A 24,556-nucleotide genomic window follows, 5' to 3' on the forward strand; every position below is an offset into this window, starting at 1 on the left:
AGAGAAGTAAGAATAAACCAATGGGACTACACCAAACTAAAAAAGATTTTGCATAGTGGTGAAAACTATTAACAAAAAGTAAAGGCCCCCTATTGAATGAAAAAAAAAAAAACATTTGCAAACAATGTATTCAATAAATGGTTAATATCTAAAATATGCAATAAACATAAAATTTAATATAGAATAAAAACAATTTAAAAATGGGCAGAGCACCTGAATAGACATTTTCCAACGAAGACGTGCAGATGGAAAACAGGCACATGAAAGAATGCTCAGCATCACTAATCATCAGGGAAGTGAAAAACAGAATCACAAGGAAATACCATCTCACACTTGTCAGAATGGCCACTCTCCGCAATACAACACATAATAAGTGTTAGCAAAACTGTAGCGAGAAGGGGATCTTCGTGTATTTTTGGTAGAAATATAAACTGGTCCAGTCACTATTGAAAACAATATGCATGTTCCTCAGAAAATTAAAAATAGAACTACCATGTAATCCAGCAATTTCAAACCTGAATATTTACTCAAAGGAAACAAAAACACTAATTCAGAAAGATATAAGCACCCCAATAAATATTGCAGCATTACTTGCAATAGCCAAGATATGGAAGCAGCCTAAGTGTACATTGATAGATGAATGGACCTGTATGATGGAACATCACCGAGTCATAAAAAAAGAATGGAATCTTGCCATTGTGACAATATGGATAGGCCTACAGGATATTATGCTAAGTAGGATAGTCAGACAGAGAAAGACAATACTGTATGATTTCACTTATATGTAGAACCTGAAAAACAAAACAAGCAAACATAATAAAGTGGAAGAGCCTCATAGCTACAGAGAAAAAAAACTTGTGCAGAGAAGTGGGGTTGGAGGAATGGATGAAACAGATGAAGGGGATTAAGAAGTACAAATGTCCAGTTATAAAATGAATAAGTCACATGGATGTAATGCAAAGCACAGATAATGTAGTCAATAGCTTCTAATCACTTTGTGTAGTGAAAGATGGTAATTAAATTCACTGTGGTGATCATGTTCAACATATAAAAATATTAGATCAGTATGTTGCACACCTGAAACTAATAGAAGAAGTCAATTACAATAAAGTTATTGAAAAATAATTGGCAGGGGCACTTCCTTTTAGAATATGTGCAATATATTTTTAGTATTTGTGTGCGTGTGTGTGTCAGTTGCTCAGTCACGTCCAACTCTTTGTGATCCCAGGGACTGTTAGCTCACCAGCCTCTTCTGTCCATGGAATTCTCCAGTCAAGAATATTGGAATAGGTTGCCATTCCTTTCTCTGGGGGAATCTTCCCAACCTAGGGATAGAATCTGGGTCTCCCTTATTCCAGGCAGATTCTGTACCATCTGAGCCACCAGGGAAACCCTTTTTAATATTTAAGAGTATGCAAAATATATTCTTAAGAATATTCTCAAATATGAACAGTTTAGTGCAAAAGGCAAAATAATTGATTTTTCTAACATAAAAAACAAAAATATAATTACATTAAAATAGAAACACAAGTACTAATTACATTATGAGCAAAAACTATAAAGAACATGAAAATGTTCATGGTGGAATATGTACAATGTAAAAATGAGCATAACTAACACATATGCCCATAAAGAAATGATATTGACCAAACCATTAATTCTTTAGTCATTTTTATTATTTGATATTATGAAAAGTTTTTATTTCTTTTTGAGGGTTCATTTCTGTAGTTTATAAACATTTATTAATTAAAAAAATCTAAGTACCTAAGCTGGTATAAAAAATGTTTTGACATAAAATTTACAGAATCACAAAACTTAGACCAAACCTTGATGTTCCCTCTCTAATACTCCAAACTGTAAAACTTCTTATATTTGAAAAAGATATTTATATTTTTCATAAATGCATTATATATTCATATAATATATCCATTGTAAACAAAGAACAACAGCACAAAAATCTTGCTGATGTAAGAAAAAAATTATTTGGATTTTGGTCTACTTCCTTTCACATAGTTTATGTTTTGTTTTCATTTATCTGTTGATCATTGGAAAATTCAAGAGATTTTTAATGCAAAATGACTTCATAGAGAAAATAATTGAACATTGCAAATTTGAAATGTAAGTCTTCTCTCCCTGACTTTGCATTCTTAACACTACTTTCCACAACAAGGAGTTTAACCTGTATTCTTTCAATGAGATTCTACGTATAAGCAAGCATTGTGTGTGTGTGTATGTGTGTGTGTGTGTGTCCATATGTATGAGTGTATGAGTGTGAGCTAGTTGAATGAATATCTATATAAAAAAGATAAATAGTGGCATTATATACAGTATTTTCTTCACATTGTGCATTAAATATTTAGATTTTTAGGTCCCTTAACAAAAGACATGTTACTTTTAATAGACTGTAAATAGCTCTATTGTGTGCTCTAAATAATTTAAATCAAGATTCCATATTTTTAGAGATTTTTGGTTATTAACTTTTAGTGTTTTAAACTTTAAAATTTGATCAAATAGTCTTTGTGCATACATGTCAGTATATTTTTAGATATATTTATGGAAGAGAAATTTCTGGGTCAAAAATAATAAACTTAAAAAAAAATTGCTATACAGTGTTAAGTTGTCCTTCAATTTTGAGACATTTATATCAATAGATTAGGGGCTTCCCTGATGGCTCAGTAGGTAAAGAATCCTCCTGCATTGCAGCAGATACAGGAGACATGGGTTAGATCCCTGGGTCAGGAAATCACTTGGAGGAGGAAAATGGCAACCCATTCCAGTATTCTTGCTTGAAAAATCCCATGGACAGAGGAGCCTGGTGGGCTACGGTCCAAAGGGTCTCAAAGAAGGACATGACTGAGTGACTAAACTTAGCATATATCAATAGGTTACATATTTCACATCTCTTTGTTAACAAAAAGTATCTTTGCTTTTATTAAACAAATGTTTTTAATTATGGTTTTAATTTGTGTTTCTTTGACCTTAAGAGGTACATCATCTTCTCATTAACTGAGTAATTATTTGCCTGTTTTTGTGCATATGCAATATGCTTGTGTGAAGAGAATGAATGTCTACTACTCAGTTTTCTAATAGAACATTCAATTTATTATTTTTTTCATGAGTTGCAAGAAAACTTTAAAGAAATTAGTTCTTTGTCAGTCACATTCTTTGCAAATATTTATTCCCAGTTTAATTGCTCATTTGTTTTTTGACTTTATTTGATTATGCTCTGATCCTCTTCAAAAGAATTCATTGACCCAACTGCTGCCTGCGTTGGGGGTGGGAGGATGGTGGTATTAGTTGAGTCTTTAGCTGAAGCAACTTAGCAGCAGCAGCAGCAGCAGCTATCAGTTCCCAGAGAATTGCCTCAGTTTCAGTTTATTCACTCTCTGCAAGGTAACCCTTCTGGAGTGGGCAATAACAAACGATTTATTCATGTTGGGATATAAAAACCCAGTATTTTAGCCTAATGTGAGGCAATTCTCACATTGGGCCTCTGTATTTTTGTTTTGATTTCCATTCTTCTAGGAGGTGGATCCAAAAAGATATTGCTACAATTTATGTTAGAGTATTCTCCCTATGTTTTCCTCTAGGAGTTTTATAGTATCCAGTCTACATTTAGGTCTTTAATCCATTTTGAGTTGATTTTTGTATATGGTATTGGAGAACATTCTAATTCCATTCTTTTACATATTACCATATGATCTAGCAATCTCACTCCTGGGCATATATCTGGAGAGAACCATAGTTTTAAAAGATACATGCATCCCAATGTTCATTGCAGCATTATTTACAATAATCATGACATGAAAACAACATAAAGGTACATCAACAGATGAATGGATAAATAAGACGTGGTGCAAATATTCAGTGGAATATTACTTAGCCATAAAAAGAATGGAATAAGGTCATTTGGAGCAACAGGGATGGACCTAGATATTATTATACAATAATAAGTGAAATAAGTCAGATAAAGTAAAACAAATATCATATGATACAGTTTATATGTGGAATCTAAAAATCTGATACAAATGAGCTTATTTACAAAACAGAAATACATCCTCAGACATGGGGGGGGGGGGAAGCTTATGTTTACCAAAAGGGAAGAGAGGAGGGGTAAATTAAAAGTATATGGAGTTCACATGTGCAAACTAACTGTATATGAAATAGATTAAAAAAAAACAAGTAACTATGGTATAGCACAAGAATCTATACTCAGTATTTTGTAATAACTGTAAGGGAAAATAATTTGAATAAGATTATATGTATATATACATATTTCAAATCCTAAAAGATGATGCTGTTAAAAGGCTGCACTCAATATGCCAGAAAACTTGGAAAACTCAGCAGTGGTCGCAGGACTGGAAGAGGTCAGTTTTCATTCCAATCCTAAAGAAAGACAATGCCAAAGAATGTTCAAACTACCACACAATTGCACTCATTTCACATGCTAGCAAAGTAATGCTCAAAATTCTACAAGCCAGGCTTCAATAGTATGTAAACTGAGAAATTCCAGATGTTCAAGTTGGATTTAGAAAAGGCAGAGGAACCAGAGATCAAATTGCCAACATCGGTTGAATCATAGAAAACATAAGAGAATTCCAGAAAAGCATCTACTTCTACTCCATTGACCACATTAAAGCTTTGACAGTGTGGATCACAGCAAAATGTGAAAAATTTTTCAAGAGGTGGGAATATTAGGCCACCTTACCTGCCTCCTAAGAAACCTGTATGCAGGTCAAGAGAACCAGACATGGAACAACAGATTGGTTCAAAATTGGGAAAGGAGTACGTCAAGGCTGTATATCGTCATCCTGCTAATTTAACTTATATGCAGAGTACATCATGTGAAATGCCAGGCTGGATGAAGCACAAGCTGGAATCACGATTGCCAGGTAAAATATCAATAACCTCAAATATACAGATGAGACCATCCTTATGCCAGAAAGCAAAGAAGAACTAAAGAACCTCTTGATGAAGGTAAAAGAGGAGAATAAAAAAGCTGGCTTAAAACTCAACATTCAAAAGACTAAGATCATGGCATCTGGTCCCATCACTTCATGGGAAATAGATGGGGAACAATGGAAACAGTGGCAGACTTTATTTTGGGGGGCTCCAAAATCACTGCAGATGGTAACTGCAGACATGAAATTAAAAGACGCTTGCTCCTTGGAAGAAAAGCTATGGCAAACCTAGACAGCATTTTAAAAAGCTGAGACATTACTTTGAAAACAAAATTTCGTATAGTCAAAGCTATGGTTTTTCTAGCAGTCATGTATGGAAGTGAAAGTTGGACTGTAAAAAAGGCTGAGTGCTGAAATTTTGATGCTTTTTAACTATTGGAGAAGACTCTTAAGAGTCCCCTGGACTGCAAGGAGATCAAATCAGTCAATTCTAAAGGAAATCAATCCTGGGTATTCATTAGAAGGACTGATGCTGAAGCTGAAGCTTTAGTAATTTGGCCACCTGATGTGAAAAAAGTCGACTCCTTAGAAAAGCCCCTGATGCTGGAAAAGAGTGAAGGCAGGAGGAGAAGGGGACAAAAGAGCATGAGATGGTTGTATGGCATCACTGACGCAATGGACATGAGTTTGAGCAAGCTCCAGGAGATAATAAAGAACAGGGAAGACTGGGATGCTGCAGCCCATGGGATCACAAAGAGTCAAACACAACTGAGCAACTGAACAAGCAAATCCAAAATATATTCATGTACTTTGCTATACACCTGAATTCACTTACTGTAACCTGAAACTAACACACTATAAGTCAGTTATATTTCAATTTTTAAAAAAGGAAAATAACCAGTGTAAAATATTTTACCATTGTATTTAAAAATGTCTAGTGTCTACTGCTGGCCATTTCAAAGTGGACCATGAATTTATGAATATATGATTTACTTCCATTTTGATAAAGCTTTTATGAATAACAATACTTTATATTCAGATTATTCTCTCCATTGTAGAAAATAGAGCATAAAATCAAACAGGTAGCAACAAATGTATCCATGTTGTTGGGGAAAAAAATGCTCTTAGTAATATGGCACAAGAAATAGGTGCAAACTTTTATAAGGTTCATGGGAAAAAAGTAAAAGTAAAAAATCCACATTTTCTCATCTAAATGAAATACAAAAATAAGGAGGGGAGCCAAGAATTTATCACATTTGTAGATAAATGTTTCAAGAATAAGAATGCTTATATAATATTGAATATGACATGGACCACATCACCATTGTAGAGCATATGTTCTTTGGAAGTAAGACAACTTAGACCCACTGTATAGATAAAAGTAGCAAAAATTAGAATCACATGAGAGAAATGCTCAAAGTCTAAACTTTAACAGATCCATAATGGACTTGCAGATTGAAAATTAACACCTGTTCTGTATCATTATCACTAGTAAAGTGCCAAGTGGAGACTTGTTTATATGTTGGGAGATGCTTTATTCTTCAAGGTCAGCTGCTAATATATGTCATTTACATAAATGTTTCTATTAGCAATCTCATTGATTTAGAAAAAAATTAAAAAATATGATTTATTTGTCAAGTTTTTCTACTAGAATAAATAGGGAAAATTACTTATCCAAAGTCACTGACCAAAAAATTTCCTTAGCTGTAATGTGATTATGCCACTTCACAACAAAATGATGACAGATGCACAAATGATACCTAATTTCTCAGTCATGTTCAGGAGGAGTAGATAGGGTGCTGGCCTTGAAACCAGCAAGGATGTTGAAAGAGTTATTTCAGTACTTTTCAAGAGGGATCAGAGCGAATAAATGAGACGTATTGATCACACTTCTCCTCTGCAGATCAGAAATAAACTTCAAAGTATATTCTCAAGTTAAAACACTCACAATAAATTAGGTCCAAAATCAATTTATTCCAAAATAACAATGTGTTTCCCATATAAGCCAATGACAAGTTTGAGACACATGAAGGGATAATAGAGATAAGAAGCAAGAAAATGAGCCTGAAAAGAATGAAACAGGAAAACAAGGAGGTAGGTGTGTTGGAGGTAGGTGAGTTGGAGGTAGTGATACACTTTGGTTTTTTGTATAAGGGCCCAGAGAATCACTGTTTAGATATATATATATTGATTATTTCAGATGCTGATTAAGTAGATAAAGCCTGAGAAGTAATTCCCAGTCAGAAATAGTTTAATTCTATCAGTTAAAGAGTCTCATGCATTTTCAGAAAAGGAATCCTTTGCTTTGATTAAATTTTAACCTTGTTAGAAATTGTGTTCACATAAAAGTAATCACTTCTGACATCACAAACTGAGCAAACAACCTGTAGAGTCACAACATGAGCAAAGTATCTTTATTAAAGTTAATGATTTTTAATATAGAAAACAATATAATTGCTGATATAGATATAGAGTCTTTTACTGATGATCAGAAAGCAAAGAATCATGGATAAACATTTATTAATTCACTTTATTCTTTCAAATTATTTTTAACATCTAGCATAAGACAACAGGACAGACATCTTGAGGGATGTAGACAAATAAACTATGATCATGGATCTCAAAGCGATAAAGTCTCACAAAGAAAGTGATACATATACCTGAGCAATGACAGCTCAAGGCTGAAGGTTTTAAAAAACCAAATGAATATGTGAATTCAGGGAAGATAAAGAGTTTATGAGAAGGCTCAAACAAAAGGAAAATTTTAGCTGCAGAAAATGATGGGTAAGCAGACTTTCAAAAGATTGTTTTTTTAGGACCACCACACAAACACCAAGGTAAAATGAGCAAAAGGAGGGCCGGGTAACACTTAGACATCAGGACAAAACTGAAGCCTGAAATAAGGGGCTGGCTATTGTGAGTGCTCTCATTGTCCCCAGCTCTCCCTTTAGTGGCCCCAAATCTCCTTTACTGGCCAATACCCACTGTCCTCCTGCATTCTGTTTCTCTTTTTCTTTAAGAGACAACTCTGGTATAATTAACAGCCTGAATCTTAAGGTCAAATTTCTTTTTTCAAAACAGCCTCTCAGAAGTGAGAAACGTGGATGAAGTAATCCAGCTCCCCAGCTTACATTTTTTGGATAGGAGGGATATCTAAGAAGTGGGAAAATGCCTTTATTGGTCATCAGCCCTTTTAAGACTTGTGAAAGCAGTCAGGTTCAAATAGTAATAGTATAAATCATAGTTAAAACAGTCAGCCACATATTTTGACTATTCTTTTGAAAAATTAACCAACTCAGAAGCAGCAGTGAGAAAACAGATGTTGGATTAAGTAGATAAGTCAGAATGAGGGAGAGAGAGAACTTCTACTACTGAGTCAGTACTGTTATTATATTATTCTAAAGCACCCTGTTTCCTTTCTTCAAGTCCCTTATGTTTAATACAATTTTGATTTCATGTGTTTATTTACTCATTTTCTGCCAGGCTTTCTTATTAAATAGTAAACTCAATGAAAGCCAGTAATTGCTTATTTACCAATTATCATCAGAACATAGCATAGTGCCAGGAACATGAGTTTATCAATTGCTTGTTAAGGGAATTATTTCTAATGAGGGCCTGTAATGGCTGTAAGGTTTGACCTCAAGACTAAGGCTGGTAGTGACACCAGAAAGTCTAGAGAAAGAAAGGGAATTACCATTTAACAATAATCTACTGCACTCTCTGCTGTCTAGTTTTAGCTGTCATGATCTTTACAAAGATAGGCTAAGGATAAACGTTTCATACATTTTTCCTTTTTCTCTGGTGAACAAACTGAGCTTAGAGATCCAGAAAAATGTGTTACAAAATTATATCATGAATGAAAAGAAAACCCATGATTCTAAGATTTTATAATCACCTTACACAGGCTAAAATTTTTAATTTAATTCCCTAATTTTCTTGGTTTCTAGAGATTGTGCTTTGCTCAGTCGCTTCAGTCACATCTGAATCTTTGCAACCCTATGGACTGTAGCCCACCAGACTCTTCTGACCATGGGATTCTCCAGGCAGAATACTGGAGTAGGTTGCCATGCCCACCTCCAGGGGATCTTCCTGACCTGGAGATTGAATCCACATCTCTTGCAACTCCTGCATTGAAGGCAAATTCTTTACTCACTGAGCCACCTGGGAAGCCCCCTCCAGGGATTAGTTCAAGGAAAATTTCAGGGTTGATAAAGTCAATTTCAGTAGATCAGAAATAATTGGAAAGATGTGAGGCTAATAACACTGTTGTTGTTCCGTCTCCAATCATGTCTGACTCTTTGCAACCCCATGAACTGCAGCATGCCAGGCCTCCCTGTCCCTCAACATCTCCTGGAGTTTGCCCAAGTTTGTGTGCATCAAACTGGGGATGCCATCCAAACATCTCATCCTCTGCTGCCCTCTTCTCTTGCCTTCAATCTTTCCCAACATCAGGGTCTTTTCCGATGAGTTGGCTTTTCACATCAGGTGGCCAAAGTACTTGAGCTTCAGTTTCAGCATCAGTCCTTCCAGTGAATATTCAAGATTGACTGGTTTGATCTCCTTGCACTCCAAGGGTCTCTCAAGAGTCTTCTCCAGCACCACAGTTTGAAAGCATCAGTTCTTTGGTGATCTTCCTTCTTTATGGTCCAGCTCTCAATCTGTACATGACTAATGGAAAGACCATAGCTTTGCCCATACAGACCTTTGTCAGCAAAGTGATGCCTTTGTTTTTTAATACACTGTCTAGTTTTGTCATAGCTTTCCTTCCAGGAAGCAATCATCTTCTTATTTCATGGCTGCAGTTACCATCTGTAGTGATTTTAGAGCCCAAGGAGGGGAAATCTGTCACTGATTTCACCTTTTCCCACTCTGTTTGCCATGAAGTAATGGTACTGGATGCTATGATCTTAGTTTTAACATTGAATTTTAAGCCAGCTTTTTCACTCTCTGGTGGCTCAGATAGTAATAACACTGTAATACTTATATACTAGTTTGGAGCACATGAAATTGGCATTTTTGTTTTCATCAAATCTGATTGATACTTGTGTTTTCACATAGTTTAACTTAGTAAGTTGTTCCTTCCCTTTTGGTGAGAAAATACTATACCCATCTGTTATAAAATAGTGTCCTGATGAGATCCAAGCTTTGACTTTAACAAACTGAAGTAAAGTAAAAAGAATTAAAAGAGTTGTGTGTGTCAAGGACTGACAAGTAGAGATTCTGTGAGTCTCAAAAATCTGCTTATTGATGCCCCTAAGAATTTTTGCAAGGTACTCACAGTGAAGTGCCCTTAAATTAGGGTTTGAATTTAGGGAAAAAAAAGTATATTTAAAAACTATATATATATTTGAGAAGGAAATGGCAGCACACTCCAGTATTCTTGCCTGGAGAATTCCATGGATAGAGGAGCCTGGTGGGCTACAGTTCATAAAGTTGCAAAGAGTCAGACATAACTGAAGCAACTTAGCATGCGCATGCACACACACACACACACACACACACACACGTATAACATTATATATATAATGCAAACTCTCATTTAAAACATATTATATATATATATATGAACATAATAATATAACAACTGCATTAAGCTGTTCCATCAATATGTTTTAATTTTGTTTAACTTATTTTATACTATTTATATGAATATATCTAGCTTCACAGGTAGTACCAGTCATAAAGAACTTGTTTGCCAGGGCAGGAGAGGTAAGAGATGTGGGTTCAATCCCTGAGTCAGGAAGATCCCCTGGAGGAGGACGACAAGCCACTCTAGTATTCCTGCCTGGAGAATCCCCATGGAGAGAAGAGCCTGGCAGGCCCAAAGAGTTGGACAGGACTGAAACAACGCCACACATATGCACGTATCTCTATATACAAATAATAATAATTAATTATACATATTATATTTTTCTAAAAGATAACACTTTTAAGAGAGGAATATTGTAATTGTACATTTCATTTTTGAAAATTTGTTGAATTGACAGCATTTGAAGGGTATTTGGAAAATTTCTATATTTAAATGACATTTGTAGATTGCTATTCCCTATTTTTTTTTTTTGTCATCTCCTATTTCTATCACACTGATAACTGTAGTTAAAAAAATAAGAGGAGAAAGAAGTGTGGAAAAAATACCTAAACTTTGAAAGCATATTTCAATTCAATTATGTGCTTATAACTGTTCAGTTGTGGGTATTAAGAATGTCTGCCACTTACTATCATGTATTCTTTTTCACTTACAGCTACAAAGTCTCAACAAAACATTCTCATTAAATTACAACACATTTTGGATCATTTCTTCATTGGTTTGAAATGAAACTAAGAAAAAATGATATGTTAGAAGTCAAGCATTAGCACTGTCATATCAGATATCTAAAAGGATTTTTTTTTTTAATTTGGGGGGAAATTTTAGATATACAGAAAAATGCATAGATAGTACAAAGTTCATGTATATACTTTATTCAACTTTACTCATTTTCTGTCCTTTAAGATTACTGTGGTACAAACTAAGTTTTGTCAAAACTAATAAATCAACATTGGTAATGACTAGTAACAAAAGTCCAGATCTTATTTAGATTTCACTGGTCTTTCCGCCAATATCCTCTTTCTATTACAGATTTGAGCCCAGGGTACCACACTGTATTTATTAGTATTGCTTTTATTAAGCCATCTCATCTGGCCTATAGCAATTTCTGCTTGTTTTTCAAGACCTGACCTCCTTGAGAATTGCTATCCAGATACCCTATAGAATGTCTTCCATTCTAGATTTGTTTAATATTTTTCTCATGAATAAATTGTTATTTTTTTGTAAAGAGTCTCAAAGAAATGAAGTATTTTTCTCATCACATATCAGGATGTACATGTTATACACATGACTTCACTGGTTAAGATATTTGCCAAGTCTCTCCCTTGTAAAGTTAGTTTTTCATTTATAAGCTTGACTACTTGGAAGCACATTTTATGTTTAATCCACTGCTAATGAGGGGGATCAAAACCTGTCATCATGGCACACTGATTTCTAGCAAAACTATCCTGTTTCTGACTTGGAAAAAAATTCAGATCCATCTTAATTTCACCATCCCATGTGAATACATATATATGTGGGGGGGGGGAGGGGCTTGCTTCCCAGGTGGCACTAGTGGTAAAGAACCCGCCTGCCAATGCAGGAGACATAGAAGATGCAGGTTGGATTGCTGGGTCTGGAAGATCCCCTGGAGGAAGGCACAGCAACCCACTCTAGTGTCCGTGACTGGAGAATCCCATGGACAGAGTAACCTGGTAAGTTACACTCCCTAGGGTTGCAAAGAGTCAGACATGATTGAAGCGACTTAGCATGAAAGCACACGTGTGTGTAACACACACACACATACACGTTCACACACCTTTATTGTTCCTTAAGACCACCAGAGACAGAGCTACAAATCATTTGTGGAGTACATGCTTCTTTTAAAAAAATATGTGTGTCTACCACAGAAACTGAGAATATTACACCTAAGGAAAAAACAGAGACTACATTAAGAATGTAAGTTCCCCTTCACATTTCAGCTTTTCAGTTAAAGAAAATTGTGTGTTGTGAGAAATACGGAGGCCAAGGATCATTCATTCCCTGAGAAATTTTTTTCTGGAAATGCCTTCTCCAGTCCAGTAGGCCTTCTCCTCTGCACCTCAAAACCCTGAACACACTAGACCCCAGCACCCTCCATATTCTTCTGGAATCACTAGTGTTCTATTTCATTAAGGAAACTCTGACCTCCTAGAGGGTTTCATTCATCTCTCTGCCTAGGGCCTGACATATGGCAAATATTTAACTGAATTTGTGTTCACTGAAAAAAGGAACAAACATCCAATAAAATTTCTGCTAGAAAAAATTTTACTCAGCACTATTTATGTATATATTCAATGTCTTTATATAAGTTTGTTATATAATTTTATCTTCCTAAAACACAATAATTAAGCTTGCCATTGCAACACATCTGACTCTAATAACATCTGCCCAGGATATTTTAACTCTCTGGCAGTGAGGACTATCTCTTCTTAATGTCCCACTGACTTTCTCCTAACTTAAAGCCTAGATTTCAGCTCTCAGCCTGCATCTATTTTAGTTATTCTCCATTATCTGAAAATTAATGCACAGCAGCCATGTTAGGTGCAATGAATCTACCTTTAGTTTTCTCTGTTCCTCTGCAGGAATCTCATTAACCCTCTGTCTCTGTGAAGTCAGTAACTGCAGGAAGCTTCTGCTGCAGATCAAAGTTCATTCAAGCCTATTAGCTTGTCTTTGTTTCCATCTTGAAGAGACACTGATTTTTTCTGCACTTGTTTTCCGCCCACTGAGAATGCTGATATTAAATATTGAATCTTTTCTTTAGAAGTTTATGTTATTATGTTATAATTTGTATAATACTGGAACACTATTAAGTGGTTTTTCTGTGAAATAAATTTCAAAACTGAAAATCTAATATGCAGTAGCTCATTTAGATGCAGAATGTTAAGGGGTGTATATATCTTAAATTTCATGTGGTCCATCTCCCAACTAATGATTGCTTACCTTTATAATATCCCAGAAAAATACTGGTACATTTAGAATGTCAAAAATGAAAACAGTCTTTAGGTTCCAACCCTTAACTCTAAAAGGTGCTATTCTTATTCTATAGGAGGAAAAAATCAATAAAATTTAACATGTGCTAAAAAATAATATTACTGGTTGTGTAGAGATATAGCTAAAGTACAACATAGTACGAGGTTGAAAAATTCACAATGTAAAAGACAGGCAATGATGTGGAAAAATTTTAAAAAATTCCAAAAATAATATGATATAAGTACCTGGTGAACTATGGACGGAGGTTTGTGATATTGTAGAAGATATAGGAATCAAGAACATCCTCAAGAAAAGAAATGGAAATAAGCAAAATGGCTGTCTGAGGTGGCCTTAGAAATAGCTGTGAAAAGAAGGGAAGTGAAAAGCAAAGGAGAAAAGGAAAGATATAAACATTTGAATGCAGGGTTTTAAAGAATAGCAAGGAGAGATAAGAATGCCTTCCTCAGTGGTCAATGTAAAGAAATAGAGGAAAACAACAGAATGGGAAAGACTAGAGATCTCTTCAAGAAAATTAGAGATACCAAGGGAACATTTCATGCAAAGATGGGCTTGATAAAGGACAGAAAGAGTATGGACCTAACAAGCAGAAGACATTAAGAAGAGGTGGCAAGAATACACAGAACTGTACAAAAAAGATCTTCATGACCCAGATAATCACAATGGTGTGATCACTCACCTAGAGCCAGACATCCTGGAATATAAAGTCAAGTGGGCCTTAGGAAGCATCACTACAAGCAAAGCCAGTGGAGGTGATGGAATTCCAGTTGAGCTATTTCAAATCCTGAAAGATGATGCTATGAAAGTGCTGCACTCAATATGCCAGCAAATTTGGAAAACAGCAGTGGCCACAGGACTGGAAAAAGTCAATTTTCATTCTAATCCCAAAGAAAGGCAATTCCAAAGAATGCTCAAACTACTGCACAATTGCACTCATCTCACAAGCTAGTAAACTGATGCTTAAGCCAGGCTTGAGCAATACGTGAATCGTGAACTTCCTGATGTTCAAACTGGTTTTAGAAAAGGCAGAGGAATCAGAGATGAAATTTCCAACATCCGCTGGATCATGGAAAAAGCAAGAGAGTTCCAGAAAAACATCTATTTCTGCTTTATTGACTATGCCAAAGCCTTTGACTATGTGGGTCACAATAAACTGTGGAAAATTCTTCAAGAGATGGGGATACCAGACCACCTGACCTGCCTCTTGAGAAATCTGTATGCAGGCCAGGAAGCAGCAGTTAGACTGGACATGGAACAACAGACTGGTTCCAAATAGGAAAAGGAGTACGTCAAGGCTGTATATTGTCACCCTGCTTATTTAACTTATATGCAGAGTACATCATGACAGACGTTGGACTGGAAGAAGCACAAGGTGGAATCAAGATTGCTGGGAGAAGTATCAGTAACATCAGATATGCAGATGGCACCACCCTTATGGCAGAAAGTGAAGAAGAACTCAAGAGCCTCTTGATGAAAGTGGAAGAGGAGAGTGAAAAAGTTGGCTTAAAGCTCAACATTGAGAAAATATTCATGGCATCTGGTCCCATCACTTCATGGGAAATAGATGGGGAAACAATGGAAACAGTGGCTGACTTTATTTTTCTGGGCTCCCAAATGACTGCAGATGGTGATTGCAGCCATGAAATTAAAAGACGCTTACTCTTTGGAAGGAAAGTTATGACCAACCTAGACAGCATATTAAAAAGCAGAGACATTACTTTGTCAACAAAGGTCAGTCTAGTCAAGGCTATGGTTTTTCCAGTGGTCATGTATGGATGTGAGTTGGACTATAAAGAAAGTTGAGCACCAAATAATTGATGCTTTTGAACTGTGTTGTTGGAGAAGACTCTTGAGAGCCCCTTGAACTGCAAGGAGATCCAACCAGTCTATTCTAAAGGAGATCTGTCCTGGGTGTTCATTAGAAGGACTGATGTTGAAGCTGAAACTCCAGTACTTTGACCACCTGATCCGAAGAGCCAACTCATTGGAAAAGACCCTGATGCTGGCAAAGATTGAGGGCAGGAGGAGAAGGGGACAATAGAGGATGAGATGGTTGGATGGCATCACCAATTCAATGGACATGGGTTTTGGTGGACTCCAGGAGTTGATGATAGACAGGAGGGCCTGGCGTGCTGTGGTTCATGGGGTCACAAGGAGTCAGACATGACTTAGTGAGTGAACTGAACTGAATATGATATGACATGATCCAAATGTTCAGGTTTCATCAGGTTGTTGTAACATTTACATTAATATACAATTAGTTGTGACTATGTATTTTTCCCAAAACGTATGAACCAAATAGTAACCCAAGATAATGAAGTCACCAAAAGAGTGTAGGCTTCAAGAGCATGGAGACAGCCGGGCTGAAATTGCTGCCTGTCCTTGGAACTGAAGCAGCCAAAAATCACAAACTGGAAAACTGACATCCCACAGCTTCCTGGCTTATATTATCTACATCCCAATGATCTTCATGGTTTGAGTCAGATGCCCACTCTGTTTTGTTGATCAGCAATGACCAAGAGGTTGGGGTTACTTAGTAAAACATGGATAAATATGATAAACCATCGTGTGTGCAGGAAGAAATTAAGGGCATTATTTTGAGCTTGGGAGATCCTCAAAGAAGAAATTTCTGTAATATTGATATTACAATGGCACTTGATACCTCTGGCTGGATGAAACTTTAGCCCCTTACAGATTTCCTTTGTCCAAGATGATTTCCAACCCTCACCTCCAGAAGTGCCTTATTTCTATCCATGTAAAATGTATGATTCCTGTTGTATATTCAAGTCATCCAAACGAGGATTTTGTGACTGGTGACCTTTACAGCTCCATAAAAGTGCCAACCACAATTGTCTTTACATAGCAATTCTCTGTTGCTGAGCCCCCATCCCTCACACAAACTTAATTTTCATTAAGTTGGAGTTGTCTCACCATTATTGATGTTAGCACTAGCCAAGCAGAGATTTGACAGTTTTAGCCCTGGTACCAATACAGAGGTTGTGCTCAAATGAGACCAGGGCATTTCCACTGGCCCCTCTCTCCACAGATTTCTGATTATTTATCTGACTACTAATTATCTCATGAAATGTAAAGCAGAATTATCCCTCCCAATTTGTTTTCTCTCTTAGGAAAAGGGTACAGCAATTGGTTTTAAAACAGACATTATCATGTACACCATACATATTTCAATCATGTCTGACTCCTTGCAACCCTAGGGACTGTAACCCACCAGGCTACTCTGTCCATGGAGTGGGCTGCCAATCCCTCCTCCAAGGGATCTTCCTCACCCAGGGATTGAACCCACGTCTCTTATCTCTCCTGCATTGGTAGGCAGGTTCTTTACCACTAGCATCATCTGGTGAGCCCCCATATTTAATATATTTAGCTCTTTATTTTTCTGTTCTCAGTGTGCTATTATCTCCAGAAACATTAATGTCTCACAATATAGGAGATGAAATGTTGCATAATTCTATAAGACGGATGGACCCATGCAGTTTTATATATTATCTATCTCTTTCTCTGCCTTCTGTGATTATTATAAATATTGAATGAGGTAGCAAATATGAAAGTGCTTCAAATCTATTGAGTTACATCATCATAATTATTTATTATAAAAAATATACTGTGAAGATCATAGTTTCTTTGTGCACATCTAATCAGTCAAATTTTCTTTCTAATATTAGATTAAAATGTGTCTTTCCCCTATTTTGTTAGAAGCTATTGATGATGCTTCCTTCAGAAAAATATGTGCTAATTCTCAGAAAGGAAATTTCTAGGGAGTAGGATCCTCAACATTCCTCAAAGCTCAAGAAAATATTTACATTTGAATTTTACTTCTTTCTCCCAGATCTTTCCATCAACATTCATGTCTCTCAATTAATTGCTAACCAGAATAAATTTCTCATTATCCATCTCTCTGAACTAGGTATAGGATTTCCCTTAGTCTTTCAAGACCATGAACATGGAGATCTCAAGAAAATTCTGGAAAAGTAGACAAGACAGAAAATACAAAATCAGATAATTCATAAACATATTTAATACCATGAGTAATAAGTGATATCTTTACTCTATGATTAGGAAAAAATGTAATATTTACCATTGGCAAGTGTGTATGAGGCTACCATCATCTATTTGTTGGAATGTAAATGTATTCAATCTTTAAAACCATCTAGGAAAGATGTGTCAAAGGCTTCTATAATGTGTATTGTTTTGAACCAACCCATAACTTTCTCCTAGGGAAAACTATCCAAAATCCAGGCAAAAGTATACAGCAGTACATTATTTCTATGGCAAAAAATTTATAAATGAAATTCAATCTTAAATGATAGAGGAATAATTAAATATTCATATTTAATTGATATAATAAAACATTGTCCAAATGTGTTTAAACAGCCTTTCAATGAGATATGCCTTTTTATCCATTCCTGTCAATGAATCCACCTCTCTGAATGGGGAAAAAAGACAGGTAAATATACTTTGCAGCTGAGGTGAATGTTCACCAAAAGGTGGCCTAGCTGAGGAGGATCTTAATAATCAAGTGGCTAAAGAACACATACTGTGGATACCAGTCAGCCCCTTCCACTGCTACTCCAGACACCATCTAGTGAGCTTAAGGACAAAGTGGCAGGGAGGCAGTTTATGCCTGTGCTCAGCAATATGGACTTCCAATTACCAAACCTGACCTGACTATGCCTACTTCAGAGTGCTAATCTGTCAGCAGGAGAGATGGACTTTGATTCCCTGATATGGCACCATTGTCTGAATAATCAGCCAGCTGTCTGGTGGAAGATTGACTAAATTGGACCACTGCTATCATGGAAAGGAAGCATTTTGTTCTTACTGAAATAGACACCTACACTGTATTTGTATTTGTCTTTTTGCATGTGATGCTTCTGCCAAAACCACCATTTGTGGACTTTACAGAATACCATACTCACTGTCATGATATCCCACAAAGCGTTACATCTGATGAAGAAAACTTCTTCACACCAAAATAAGTGTGGCAATGGGCCCGTGCTCATGGGATTGATTGATTCCCCACCATCCTGGCTTGACTGAATAGTGGAATGCTGCTTTTTTTTTTTTTTAAACTCTAAACTGGAGGTGATGGAATTCCAGTAGAGCTATTTCAAATCTTGAAAGAGGATGCTGTGAAAGTGTTGCCCTCAATATGCCAGCAAATTTGGAAAACTCAGCAGTGGCCACAGGACTGGAAAAGGTCAGTTTTCATTCCAATCCCAAAGAAAAGCAATGCCAAAGAATGCTCAAACTACCACACAACTGCACTCATCTCACAGGCTAGTAATGCTCAAAATTCTCCAAGCCAGGCTTCAGCAATACGTGAACTGTGAACTTCCTGATGTTCAAGCTGGTTTTAGAAAAGGTAGAAGAACCAGAGATCAAATTGCCAAAATCCACTGAATCATGGAAAAAGCAAGAGAGTTCCAGAAAAACATCTATTTCTGCTTTATTGACTATGCCAAAGCCTTTGACTGTGTGGATCAGAACAAACTGTGGGAAATTCTGAAAGAGATGGGAATACCAGACCACCGAACCTGCCTCTTGAGAAATCTGTATGCAGGCCAGGAAGCAACAGTTAGAACTGGACATGGAACAACAGACTGGTTCCAAATAGGAAAAGGAGTACGTCAAGGCTCTATATTGTCACCCTGCTTATTTAACTTCTATGCAGAGTACATCATGAGAAACGCTGGACTGGAAGAAACACAAGCTGGAATCAAGATTGCCAGGAGAAATATCAATCACCTCAGATATGCAGGTGACACCACCCTTATGGCAGAAAGTGAAGAGGAACTAAAAAGCCTCTTGATGAAAGTAAAAAAGGAGAGTGAAAAAGTTGGCTTAAAGCTCAACATTCAGAAAACGAAGATCATGGCATCCGGTTCCATCACTCCATGGGAAATAGATGGGGAAACAGTGGAAACAGTGTCAGACTTTATTTTTTGGGGCTCCAAAATCACTGCAGATGGTGACTGCAGCCATGAAATTAAAAGACGCTTACTCCTTGGAAGAAAAGTTATGAGCAACCTAGATAGCATATTCAAAAGCAGAGACATTACTTTGCCGACTAAGGTCCATCTAGTCAAGGCTATGGTTTTTCCTGTGGTCATGTATGGATGTGAGAGTTGGACTGTGAAGAAGGCTGAGTGCCAAAGAATTGATGTTTTTGAACTGTGGTGTTGGAGAAGACTCTTGAGAGTCCCTTGGACTGCAAGGAGATCCAACCAGTCTGTTCTAAAGGAGATCAACCCTGGGATTTCTTTGGAAGGAATGATGCTAAGGCTGAAACTCCAGTACCTTGGCCACCTCATGCGAAGAGTTGACTCATTGGAGAAGACTTTGATGCTGGGAGGGATTGGGGGCAGGAGGAGAAGGGAACGACCGAGGATGAGATGGCTGGATGGCATCATTGACTCAATGGACGCAACTCTGAGTGAACTCCAGGAGATGGTGATGGACAGGGAGGCCTGGTGTGCTGAGATTCATGAGGTCGCAAAGTCGGACACAACTGAGCGACTGAACTGAACTGAAACTGTTAATGGGCCCACCAATACTTGTTCCTCAGGCACAACCTTTAATCACAAGAATTTCTATATCCTCTCATTAGCTAAGGACAGACTTGATATGAATATTTGAGAGAATGTGCAACACAGAAAGCTATACCTTCTAAGAATTGCTAAATTTATTAATTCTCTTCATTAATTAGGCTACTTACACCAGGCATCCTACTTTCCGAGCTGTACTACTCAGAAATACTGTACTTTGTACTACTCAGAATAGCACTTAGCAATAAATCAGCCTCTGGTAGAAATCCCCTGTGGGCTTTACTTGTTTGAGCTTTTAATTAAATTGCTGAAAGCAAACAATAATCCCCACCATATAATACGAGACTGTTCATTCCATAACACAATGAATCTAGCTTCTGCTTTTAACTGAAAATCATCCCTTTACACTAGAATGTTTTTCAGTTCTTTTATTCTCACAAAATAATGGTAAAGAGATGTTTTCCTGGTGAAATTCCATTACAAAAGTGAGGATCTAAAAGATGAACTTTTTCTTGGAAAATATTATAAAGTTTTTCTTTTACCTGAATCCAGGTCTCTAGGGTCAAGTGTTATATCCCCAAATGACCTGAATTTTTTGTTGTTCTCATTATTTGCACTTTCCATTTGAATAATAGACAAAATTTAAAAATTGAACAAATTATTCCTGAAAAGTGACATAGACTTGAAATCTGAATACTCATGCAAAGCACAACACTTGATTGAGCTGAAATTATTTTTTGTTTTAATATGGCTAAATATATTATGGGTTTCCAACGTAGTAGAGTGGTAAAGAGTCTATATGCAATGCAAGAGTTGCAGAAGACCTGGGTTCAATCCCTGGGTCAGGAAGATCCCCTGGAGGGCTACTTATAGTCCATGATTGGCAAAGAGGCACACACAACTGAATGACTGAGCATACACACAAAAGTATCACACAGAATATCAAATATGATCAATATACCAGATCTTTAAATGAATAAGTGAACATTTTTCGGCATGGAAATCATGTATCTGGTTTGACTACATTGGCTTTTTATTATGTGGCACCTTCTTTCATACATTCATGTCAAGTTTGTCCTCAGGTAATGTGAGGTTGGAAGTTCTTGGAATTAAACCTTGTGGTAGAGGAACAAGTGTAGATAGGCCTACTAACAATAAAAAGGCCCACTAAAGAGCCTTCTTTTCCCCACAGGCTCGTCCCCAAGGTGGGTACTGACAAGGTTGCATCGCTCTTCCCATTTAAGATATTTCTTATTGAGAATATTTCAGAGAACTGCTGGAAGTTTGTTTTAAAAGAAAAAACAAATACCATTAATTTCAAATAAATACATCTATACAATGAATATTTAAATTGTGTGTAGTTAGTAATTTATTCAACATTATCTCTTCCAGGCCTAAATCAGACAGTATTCTCAATACTATACAAGCATACCTCTATAACAATATGGCAAATAAATATTAAAAATAAAGCCTTAAGAAAATTTTAAAAAGTACAGAAACCTAAGTAAATTACAAAAGAATAAACTGACAAAACACAGGACAAAAGCATTTAATGAGACAAAGACATTTTAATGATATAGATACTATTCAAAATTAATAACCATTATATCTCAAACAACTAACATAAAATATTCTTAAAGAAAAAATGTAATACATTAAAAAACTAAACTATTGAGAGAAACAAAATAACACTAGGAGGTTTTAATTTCCTTTTTTCAGTGGATCAAACAACTAAATAACACACATATATAAACACAGATATATGTGCATGTGTGTGTATGCATATGTGTGTGCATCTCTAAACATATATTCAAACTTTACTCAGGAAAAAGTAATTCCTCACTTATTTATTTTTAAGTGTATTCATTTATTCCACAAATATTTTTGTCATGTACTGTGTGCCAGTGATTTTTGGCCCTAGAAAAGAAGTGTTGAAGAAGAGAGATGAGTTAACTACCTGCATGAAACTTAAACTCCAGTTGAAGTAAAGGACAGTATTGGAAGGGACAAATAAATACCAGGGATTAGATCTGATACACAGAGTGCCTGAAGAACTGTGGATGGAGGTTCGTGACATTGCACAAAAGGCAGTGACCAAGACAATCCCCAAGAAAAAGAAATGCAAAAAGGCAAAGTAGTTGTCTGAGGAGGCCTTACAAACAGCTGAGACGAGAAGCTAAAGGCAAAGGAAAGATATACCCCTGTGAATGCAGACTTCCAAAGAACAGCAAGGAGAGATAAGAAAGCCTTCTTCAGTGAGCAGTGAAAAGAAATAGAGGAAAACAGTAGAATGGGAAAAACTTGAGATCTCATCAAGAAAATTAGAGATACCAAGGGATTATTGCATGCAAAAATGGGCACAAGAAAAGACAGAAGTGGTATGGACCTAACAGAAGAAGAAGATATTACAAAGTGGCAGGAATACACGGAAGAACTATATTAGAAAGATCTTAATGAGCCAGGTAACCATGACGGTGTTATCACTCACCTAGAGCCAGACATCTTGGTATGTGAAGTCAAGTGGGCCTTCGGAAGCACCACTACGAGCAAAGTCAGTGGAAGTGATCGAATTCCAGTTGAGCTGTTTCAAATCCTAAAAAAAGATGTTGTGAATGTGCTGCACTCTATATGCCAGCAAATTTGGAAAATCAGCAGTGGCCACAGGACTAGAAAGAGTCAGTTTTCATTCCAATGCCAAAGAATGTTCAAGCTACCACACATCTGCACTCAGCTCACATGCTTGCATAGAATAGCACAAAATTCTCAAAGCGAGGCTTCAGCAGTATGTGAACCATGAAATTCCAGTTGTACAAGCTAGATTTAGAAAAGGCAGAGGAAAGAGAGATCAAATTGCCAACATCCAGCGGATCATCAAAAATGAAAGAGAGTTCAAGAAAAACATCTACTTCTGCTTTATAGACTATGCCAAAGCCTTTGCCTGTGTGAGTCACAGCAAAATGTGGAAAATTCTTCAAGAGACAGGAATACCAGACCATCTTACCTGCCTCCTAAGAAATATGTATGCAGGTCAAAGAGCAACAGTTAGAACTGTACATGGAACAACAGACTGGTTCCAAATTGGGAAAGGAGTACATTAAGGCTGCTTATTGGCGCCCTGTTTATTAAACTTCTATGCAGAGTACATCATGTGAAATGCCGAGCTGGCTGAAGCACAAACTGGAACCAAGATTGCTGGTAGAAATATCAATAACCTCAGCTACACAGATGACATCATGCTTATGGCAGAAAGCAAAGAACTAAAGAGCCTCTTGATGAAAGTGAAAGAAGAGAGTGAAAAAGCTGGCTTAAAACTCAGCGTTTAAAAGACTAAGATCATGGCATCCAGTTCCATCAGTTCAGTTCAGTTCAGTTCAGTCACTCAGTCGTGTCCGACTCTTTGCGACCTCATGAATCGCAGCACGCCAGGCCTCCCTGTCCATCACCAATTCCTAGAGTTCACTCAAACTCATATCCATCGAGTCGGTGATGCCATCCAGCCATCTCATCCTCTGTCATTCCCTTCTCCTTCTGCCACCAATCCCTCCCAGAATCAGGGTCTTTTCCAATGAGTGAACTCTTCACATGAGGTGGCCAAAGTATTGGAATTTCAGCTTTAGCATCAGTCCTTCCAAAGAACACCAGTTCCATCTCTTCATGGCAAATAGCGGATATAGTGAGAGACTTTATTTTGAGGGGCTCCAAAATCACTGCTGATGGTGACTACAGCCATGAAATTAAAAGACATTTTCTCCTTTGAAGAAAAGCTATGACTAACCTAGACAGGATATTAAAAAGTAGAGACATTACTTTGCTGACAAAGGTCTGCCTAGTCAAAACTATGATTTTTCCAGTAGTCATGTATGGATGTGAGAGTTGGACTATAAAGAAAGTTGAGCACCAAAGAATTGATGCTTTTGAACTGTAGCGTTGGAGAAGACTCTTAAGAATTCCTTGAACTGCACAGACATCCAACCAGTCAATCCTAAAGAAAATCAGTCCTAAATATTCATTGGAAGGACTGATGCTGAAGCTAAAACTCCAATACTTTGGCCACCTGATGTGAAGAACTGACTCATTTGAAAAGACCCTGATGCTGGGAAATATTGAAGGCAGCAAGAGAAGGGGACGACAGAGGATGAGATGGTTGGATGGTGTCACTGACTCGGTGCACATGACTTTGAGCAAGCTCCAAGAGTTGGTGATGGACAGGGAAGGCTGGCATGCTGTAGTCCATGGGGTTGCAAAGAGTCAGACATGACTGGGAGACTGAACTGAACTGAAGAAGTAAACAAGTTAATAAATGAAATTATGGAAGGGAAGAGATCAAGATGGCTGAGTAGAAGAATGTAGAGCTCACCTCCCCAACATATATTAAAAATACACCTTCATGTGGAACAATTCTTACAGAATACTAACTGAAGCCTACTAGATGATCTCTCATACAATTAAAGGTGCAACTACAAGAAAGATTCTTAAGTAACTGTGTAGGATGA

The sequence above is a fragment of the Oryx dammah genome, unplaced genomic scaffold (assembly GCF_014754425.2).
Source record: "Oryx dammah isolate SB20612 unplaced genomic scaffold, SCBI_Odam_1.1 HiC_scaffold_6, whole genome shotgun sequence".
Lineage (NCBI taxonomy): Eukaryota > Metazoa > Chordata > Mammalia > Artiodactyla > Bovidae > Oryx > Oryx dammah.